This window comes from Gadus morhua, chromosome 16 (assembly GCF_902167405.1).
Source record: "Gadus morhua chromosome 16, gadMor3.0, whole genome shotgun sequence".
Taxonomy (NCBI): Eukaryota; Metazoa; Chordata; class Actinopteri; order Gadiformes; family Gadidae; genus Gadus; species Gadus morhua.
The window spans coordinates 1,204,320-1,214,281 of record NC_044063.1 but is presented as its reverse complement, the minus strand read 5'-3'; positions in this window follow the sequence as shown (position 1 = coordinate 1,214,281).

The following is a 9,962-nucleotide window of genomic DNA, read 5'->3' as shown; positions in this document are numbered from 1 at the left end:
TGTCAATTTTTTTGAGTTCCTTTATTCAAATAAAGCTATATATAATATATATATATATATATATATATATATATATATTATAATATATAATAGCGTCCCCGTGATTGCACATCGCCACGCTCCGTGTGTTGCGTAATTCAAATTACATTTCAATCCGCAAAACACTGCAAAAGATTATGAAAAACGTTATGCAAAAGATTATGCAAAACGCTTTGCAAAAGATTGTTTTGAAAACAACTCAAAGAGGCATTGCAACGAGTCTTTTCACGATTTCCAACCATGGACCTATTCCAACAGCTGTCGGGCTGTTTCCCAAAGTGAAGGCTGCAGCCTTGCTAGGACGCGTCCTTGCTAGTCGCGTCCTATGGAGATGAGACTCGAGTGCTAGCTCGAGTGCTTCATAGCGTTTGTAACGTCGGACTTTGGGAACGACTTGGTAGTGTGGAAGCGCTTCCGCTTCCGCTTTTTAATACTGCGTGTCCGCTTGTAAACACATGTGCGCTTATGAATAAAACATGACAGCAATCAAGCTGATCGATATTTATTTGACCACAACGCATTAGAATACAAACAGTTTAGAAATAAGCTGAAATCTACCAGTTCAATAGCTTTGTGCAATACCTGTTGGATAAAGAATGTAACTAATATAGATAAAGTTTTCACGTTATAAATTCTAATCGGAATTGATTGAAAATGAAGACATTATTTTATTCTTTATCTTTGCATACCTACGATGGCTCATTGCATTCACTCAATAATAAAAATTTTCACCAGGTTATCTCATAATTATGAGATAATTATCTCATAATTATGAGATAGTATCTCATAATTACGAGATAATTATCTCATAATTATGAGATACTATCTCATAATAATCAGATGAACAATAATCAGATGAACAATAAAAAAAACAAAAGAAACATTCACTTTTGTTTGAAAAAAGAATGAATATATAATATAATATGCATCTTCTATAAGGAGGTGGTAAATACAGGATGCAACTCATGCAGTGTGAACCACAGTGGTATGGGGGGGGCTACCTAACTCTGCAAACTAGGTGTCTGTGGTCTATTTTGCATTCTGCAAGTCATTGCATTCTGCAAGTCATTGCATTCTGCAAGTCACTATCTCATAGTATCTCATAATTACAAGATAATTATCTCATAATTATGAGATACTATCTCATAATTATGAGATAATTATGAGATAACTGGTGTTCTGACCATCAGTAGTGTTGCCAGATTGGGCGGTTTCCCACCCAATTGAGCTGCTTAGGATGGCCGTCTGCGGGTAAAAATGGGTAAAAAGGGTATTTGGGTGGGTTTTTCTGCAGATTTCTGGCCATAGAAAGCAATAGAATTTAGTTAAAATTGGGCGGGATTGGGTGCTTCCAGGTGGATTTTGAGCATTTTTGGGCTGGACATCATCAGTCTCATCTGGCAAACGTGCAGTTGCACTAGTCCCAGGCTTGCTGAGGGTTGCTTTCGTGATATAGATGTACGTGCGTATGTCACGCAGCTAAAATGTTGCTTGACCATTTTGTGTCAAAAATTGTCCTACGTACGCAGCTACGCGCCTGTGGCTGCGCTGGATTTAGGAGTCCCAGGAAGGAAACCCAAACGTGTTTGGGTGCATGATAGAGCTTGGATCGGGTTAGATTAAATAATCTCGGATATAAATAACAATAATCGGGTTAAATAACTTCACATGGTGTGTCTGGTGTGTTTCCAGCATTCGTAGTGTTGATCAGCAGAGAAATAGTCCGCCAAGACGTTGAGGTTGCTTAGCAACCAGAGACTCTGTCCATGCAAGTGAACGGAGCGTTCACTCTTCGTCATAACTATCAAACCAATCATCCTTCACATTCACCGAGCGAACATTATGAAAGTAAAATGCACATTTCTCGCTAAAAATGTTTCCATAAACGCATTTAATGGCGTAACTATGTTACTATTTCCAACCAGAATAAAGAAAGATGTCGGCCGTATGCTTCTGTGCAAGCGTCACTACTCTCTACTATCTCATAATTACGAGATAGTATCTCATAATTACGAGATAATTATCTCATAATTATGAGATAACCTGGTGAAATTTTTATTATTGAGTGAATGCAATGAGCCATCGTACATACCGGTATTTGTTTATGTCCATTTTATATATGTGCGGATGGAAGCATATTCAATGTGTTTCAGTGTCATGGCAATCATGGAAATAATATGTTAAATATTCAAATAATGTGTGAGATCTGCAGTGATGGGCTTGTGTCACACTTCCACATTGTGCTTTGAACTCAGTAGTCGATTATATTTTGACTTGCAGAATGCAAAATAGACCACAGACACCTAGTTTGCAGAGTTAGGTAGCCCCCCCCATACCACTGTGGTTCACACTGCATGAGTTGCATCCTGTATTTACCACCTCCTTATAGAAGATGCATATTATATTATATATTCATTCTTTTTTCAAACAAAAGTGAATGTTTCTTTTGTTTTTTTTATTGTTCATCTGATTATTTTATGCCCTCTGTTCAGAGAGCAGAAACCTTTTCAGGAAGAGAAATTGTTAAATAAAATAGGTATACATACATAAAAACCTATTTATGTAAACATAAATAGGTATACATAAATAATGTAATCTTGTGAGCGAGTAAATTGACATTGGTGACAGCGGTGTTTAACACCAGCTACGTCCATGCAAAATATAGCAACGTTTCATTAAGTTGCAAAAACGTTTGAAAAGTGGCACAGGTCTTTAGGCTTGATTATTTGCATTAACATGATGAATCTATAAAAAGCAATACGGCACAAAATATTTCTGAAAACTAATATAACTTCACTTCATTCGAACGTGTACTGCTCTGCCATTTTCAAGAACCCGCCCAGTGAACGCAGAGGATTGTGGGTAGTTTTGGCTCGTGTAGGATGCAGCGATGCATCCTTGAAAAATCTCGGGCCTATCTCACAACTTCCTGGTTCGGCGTTCGATTTGGCCTTGACCGGGTAAAGTGACTTCCGGTCGCGTAGTCCATGATATTTGACAATGGCGCGGTCAAAAAACAAAAGCTTCTGTTGTGTACCTCTATGCGCCAATTCAAAACAAAAACAACCGTATTTACATTTCCACGACTTCCCAAATAATACCCAATACAGCAGTGGCGATCAGACGGAATGAAGGAGTTAATTTCGTAATTCAGAAGGGGAGTACACTGGTCTGTAGTCGGCATTTCTCAGCGGCTGATTATGACGACGGGAGTGCTACGCTGAATACTGGAGCTGTTCCTAGTCGTTTTGACTGGAACAGCTACACCACAGCCCCGAAAAAAACACCCGTGTATAAACGGGTGTCAGCTCGAAAAGCTGAAGGAGAGGACAAAACACAAACGGACCGGAGAGGTACCGGGGAACATGACTACGCGACACGCCCCCCTGCCGGTAAGTAGATGTGTGCTAACTAGCTGTTATGTCTGTTATTTGTGTTCAACACTTGTTGGGCTATTGTATAATTTTGCCAAACATGGCATGGTTAACGTTAAAACATTCAATCAACATCAGACGTACTGTTAAACTGGGGTTGCATATTAATTCAGATTCAGCTTTATTGGCCAGGTTTGCGAACAAACGAGGAATTTGACTTTGGTTTTTACTCTATGTACACTCAACCTATAGTTAATGCATAAAAAAGAAAAACAGAAAACAGTACAAATAAATTTAATAATAAGAAATATAAATAAACTTAAGTATACAGAATAACAATACAATAAAAAGAAAGGGTGAATACGAATGAATGGTAATGAAGACTGATTTGTCTTCTTTTTTTGTAGGTGCACTGGATGATGCCCTGGAGTATATTGCTGAGCTGGAGGCAAGGCTGCAAGAAATGTCCATGGGGCCACAAACTGTCCTCAACAGGTTTTGGGTGTCTGATCAGACCATGACATATTATACTCGGTTTCCATCTCAAGAAGTGTTTCAAGTGTTTTGGGAGTCTGTTTTGCCCCTCAACACAATATATTCTTTATTGGAGCAAAGCACAGAGGATTGGACAAGAGGCGATTCCAACACCACGCCCTTCAAGGAAGATTCCAGTCATTGATGAGTTTTTCATCTACTGTTGTAGAGTAGCAACTGGCCTTAAAGAACAGGTCATTGCTGACATCTTCCAGGTCAGCACAGCTGAGATGGTACCAACTCCAAGCTGGATATTCCCTCTAGGATGTGGGACATCAAAGGGCGAAACGTCAAATAAAAATGTGACTTTTTTTTTATATTGTAGTGATAACAGATGTATTCTAATATGCATATTTTCATAATGAGCAAGTTTAACAGAGTGCAAATTGCAAAACAAATGTCTTACCAGCATACGCTCTGTAGAGTGTGGACTTGACTCCAGTCTTCCCCACCGACTTGGGTTTCTTCACCACCAGGTCACTCACAGCCTCTGGATGGATTCCCTGAGGCGAACAACAATACAGGAAATGCTCATATACTCTAGACAAATACTGAAGTGTATGATTTGAACAGAGGACACAACAGCACACGTGGGTTCGAGGTCGATGCCACATCTGTGGTTGACTGGTACAGGCCAGGGAAGGTGGAACCACATCAAGGCCCAGCTGCACATAATGCGCTGTCTGGAACAGCAGAGCGGTTATATGGCTACAGAAGCCTTTGCCCGCAGCACAGCTACAGCTCTGAGAGACCCAGTTGTCCAACAGCCTCCAGGGTGATCTGTGAACACCATAAGAATTGAGTTACTGAACTTAGTAGGTAGGACCTTGATATAAGGCCATTGGAAACTGGCAAGGAGCCTGCAACCGCAGAAAAGCCATGTACAGTTCAGTGCAAAACTCTTGGGCCACCATTACATCTGTTGTTTTAGCAATGTTATAACATGAACTAGCCCAGATGTTTCTCCTTTTAATGCACTCAACACATTTCCTTTATTTACGGCTTGTGCCTTAATGAAGAGGAAGAAAAATACATAGGTCTACTCTGTACAGCCACAACATTGCAGCAAGCTAGGTGGGCCAAGTCTTAAGCACGCTACTGTTTGTAAGAAAGAACAATGAAAATGATCTGAACTTCAGAAGAAGAGGAAAACTGCAACTGCAGTTGTTAGTCCAGACAGACTATCAAAACTAACAGACTTGGGCCAACGGGCCCTAACTCAGCAGAAACCTGTAGTATGTGGGGCTCCTCATCGAGCGGTTGCATCTACCTCTCACTACCACCTTTCCATCAACTATATTTGACACTTAGCATATACATAATGTTAACAATATGTCGCTGATCGGAAGAAAACTGGTCAGCAAATAACTAGCTAAACCTATCCTTGGCTAAACTAATGCTAAAATGCTAACGCTAAACACGGAGACTTCATAGCCACCATGGCTAATTATATTCATAATATTATAGTCTACACGTAACAAATATGATCATTTTACACACATTTCACACACAGACAATATTTCTGACGATTTATATGGATCGTATATGGTTTGCTTGTCATCACAAAACATGAATGAGCAAGGCGGCCATTGAGTAGCCTACTGACAACAAAACACCTTAGACAACTTACCTTGATAATTGTGTACAAACTCCTCCACAAAAAACTTGTACCCCTGTGTCTCCACAATCTTCTGCACATCTTCGAATCGCAATTTGGGAATACCCACCAGGGAAGTGGCGAAGAAACGATCCAACGATCCAGCATTGACGGCAATACAAAAATGACTACGCCGGAAGAATGTTTACCCGGTGTGACGTCATTTCCGATTTTCGTGAGATAGGCCTCACAAATGGCGCGGCTTTCTAGTGTCCTCAACATTGGAACAGTGCTTGTCGGCGTTCTATGACGTAGCGTCCTTAAAAGGGCGGCCGTTGAGCATGCTTCCTTGACATTGGGAAACAGCCGGTGTGGGTACCAAATTGACTCGGCTGCCAGATCGACTCGGGGTCCTGCGCTTACAGATGACGTATCGACACTTGACGTATCGACACAAGCCAACGGACAAAACCCGGAAGGGTTGTTTATAAAAGGAGCTCAATCATGGACATAAAAAGAAGGCTCAGTCCGTTTTGGTTTTGATTTCATTGAACACATCCCGTTCTTTTGCACTAACAAAGCCATTGGAAACACGTCTAAGAGCACTGATGAATGCATATGTATCCCAGTTCCTGTTAGGGACTCTTATTCTGAAGGAGGGGAACGGAAGTATCTGCGTGTGGGTCGCTGTTTTGACTCTGTGTTGGGAGCGCTGGAAATAAAGTGGATCGCCCCGTTCAGTGAATGGAGTTAACCGATTCTTCTTTTATATATTACCCAAGTATAGGCAACAATAATTTGTACATTAGATTATTATTCATAGATTAGAAAACAAAAGGAGATCGTTAATACTTGGGAATAACATGGAAATGAATGAAACGCACATGCGCATTTAAAAGACAGCGTTTACAGGAAGTGCGTCATTATTGCTCATCTAGGACCCCGAGTCGATCTAGCAGCCGAGTCAATCCGACACCCACACCGTAGCCACGACAACAAGCGACGCATTCGGCAGATGGTCACCCGTTAACACTGTCACCAGTTGAACTGAAACACCGGGTTGCACACCCTTGTCCGGCGCAGGCATGTTTCTCGCTCTTTCGTACCCTGCATGCTGCTGCTCCTCTAGAGCTGCCGCTGCCTCCCGCAGCAGCTCCTCGACCAGATAGAGTGCCAAGTACTAGGTTGTGAATGATCAGCTTGTCTAACGAGGAAGTGACGTAGTTGCCGCCCAGACGCGATTGGCTGATACGTTTTGCAAAATCTTTTGCAAAATCTTTTGCAAAGCGTTTTGCATAATGTTTTGCAAAGCGTTTTGCATAATCTTTTGCAAAGCGTTTTGCATAATCTTTTGCAAAACGTTTGCAAAGACTTTCGCAAAACGTTCTGCAAAATCTTTTGCAAAGTGTTTTGTGGATTGAAATGTAATTTGAATTTCGCAACAAACGCGAATTTGAATAAAGGAACTGGCGAATTTGAATAAAGGAACTCAAAAAATGTGACAAAATGTTATTCTATTTAACTCAAAACAAAAGTATTTTCTTCAAGTATAATTATTTACAATTTCAACCACAAATTATATTAACTAAAAAAATCATGGACAATATGGAAAACTTTAATTTGAAAATTTTGAAAGTCATAGATGTCATTGCACCTTATAAGGTTAAAACGATTTCTGGAAAGCAAAAGGCACCCTGGAGAAAAGCTGCTTCTGTAACAGCACAGAAAAAGGAATGCAGGAAGGTTGAACGCATCTGGCGTAAAACAAAACTTCATATTCACCATGATATCTATAAAGAGAGCCTCCGTGCCTACAATTTAGACTTAAAAATTGCTAGAGAAACATTTTTCTCCAATATCATTAAAACCAACACTAATAATGCAAAAACCCTATTTGCAACTGTTGACAGACTGACCAACCCCCCAACAGAAATTCCACCTGATCTCCATTCCACGCAGAAATGCAATGAGTTTGCAGCTTTTTATATTGATAAAATTGAAGGTATCAGACGCGCCATCAATATCTCCACGTCAAACAAAAATGTTGGACTACCACCCTGTTCAGGTAAAAATTACGTGGCAAGGATGGCATGCTTTAATGTTATAGACTCTCAAAATCTTGTGGAAACTGTGACACAACTAAAGCCATCCACCTGTTGCCTTGATACTATACCTACCAACCTCTTTAAGAATGTTTTCGACTGCCTAGCAGTAGACATATTGCAGATAGTTAACAACTCTCTCCAGTCAGGCAAGTTCCCAAAAGCTTTGAAAACTGCAATTATTAAACCCCTTTTAAAAAAGCGGAGCCTAGATGCCTCTATTATTAACAACTACAGACCAATATCAAATCTACCCTTCATAAGTAAAATCATTGAGAAAGTTGTCCTCCAGCAACTAAATCACTTCCTGGGATCAACTGGTTGCTATGACACCTTCCAATCAGGATTTCGACCCCTGCACAGCACTGAGACCGCCCTTATTAAAGTTGTAAACGACATCCGTCTTAACACAGACTCTGGCAAAACCTCAATACTAATGCTACTTGACCTCAGTGCTGCATTCGACACTGTAGACCATAAATTACTTCTGGAAAGGTTAGAAAACTGGGTGGGGCTTTCAGGCACTGTCTTAAATTGGTTCAGGTCCTACCTACAAAATAGGAACTACTTTGTTTCCATTGGCGACTTTGTATCAGAATCAACCAACGTGACATGTGGAGTCCCACAAGGTTCGATCTTAGGACCCTCTTTATTCAACATCTACATGCTCCCACTAGGGCAAATCATGCAAAATAACAATATTGACCATCATTGCTATGCTGATGACACGCAAATCTATGTATCGCTATCACCAAATGACTATCGGCCCATAGATCTGCTGTGCCAGTGCATTGAGCAAGTGAAGGAATGGATGTGCCGAAATTTCCTTCAACTAAATGAGGACAAAACAGAGATAATTGTATTTGGTCCTAAAACGGAAAGGCTTAAAGTAACCCAACACCTTCACTCTCTGTCCCTGAAAACCTCAATCAAAGCCAGGAATCTAGGGGTTATCATGGATTCAGATTTACATTTTGACAGTCACATCAAATCAGTTACAAAATCGGCATATTATCACCTTAAAAATGTAGCAAGACTTAGAGGGCTCATGTCCACCGAAGACTTACAAAAAGTTGTACATGCCTTTATCACTAGTAAGCTTGATTACTGCAATGGTCTCCTCACAGGTCTTCCAAAACAAACTCTGAGGAAGCTTCAGCTTGTTCAGAATGCTGCTGCTAGAGTTCTAACAAAGACCAAAAGATTTGATCATATTACACCAATTCTGAAATCGTTACATTGGCTTCCTGTAGGTCAGAGAATTGATTTTAAAATCATGTTGCTAACCTATAAATCCCTACATGGTTTAGGCCCAAAATATTTAACTGATATGCTTCCACTACATCAGCCTTCTAGACCACTAAGATCCTCTGAGACCAATCTGTTAATTATCCCCAGAGTAAACACAAAACATGGGAAAGCAGGATTTAGTTACTATGCAACAAATAGCTGGAATAAACTCCCAGAGGATTTAAGACTTGCCCCAACTCTGAGCACCTTTAAAACAAGACTGAAGACTTTTATGTTTGCTATAGCTTTCTGCTAAAATCTTAAATACATTGCACTTTCTAAAAAGCTTTTTTAACTTTGCCTTTATTTTCTATTTTAATACTAAAATGCCTTTTTCTATATTAACCATTTCTTTGCATATGTTTTTCTTTTACTTATCTATTATTTTATTTTATTGTATGACAATGTTTATATGTGAAGCACTTTGAGTCTGCCTTGTGTATGAAAAGTGCTATATAAATAAAGTTGCCTTGCCTTGCCTTATATTGTTATAACTTTTGCAAATTTTATTGAGGATTTCATTGTCAATTTGCATATTAAAATACACTTTGAATAACGTATTTACAAATTGCATTATTAAATTGCATAATGAATTGTCAATTGCATAATGTCATGACTTATTGAATTGCAAATTGCAAATTGCATTACCATTTGAATTTTGCTGCATACATGTTTCCATATAAATCATCACATTTATCCCTTGCAGCATTCTGTTATTACATGCAAGTCATTCTGAATCTTAAACCCACACACTGTGAGCTATTGATCCCAGATCGGACATTATGGTGTTACAGCGGAGTACAAAATACCCTAACAAAACCCTAACAAAATGTTGTTCTACAAATCAGAAGCGGTAGAATTAGGTTGCGGTAGTAAAAGAGTGTCAATCTAAACATGAGGCGTATGAAGCTACATTATTAACTTTATAGCAAACCAACCAATGATAAAGATATATCTAACAACAACTATGTGCTGATAATTATTTTTTGTGTAAACCTTCCTCCGCTTACCTCAGTTCCATGTCTT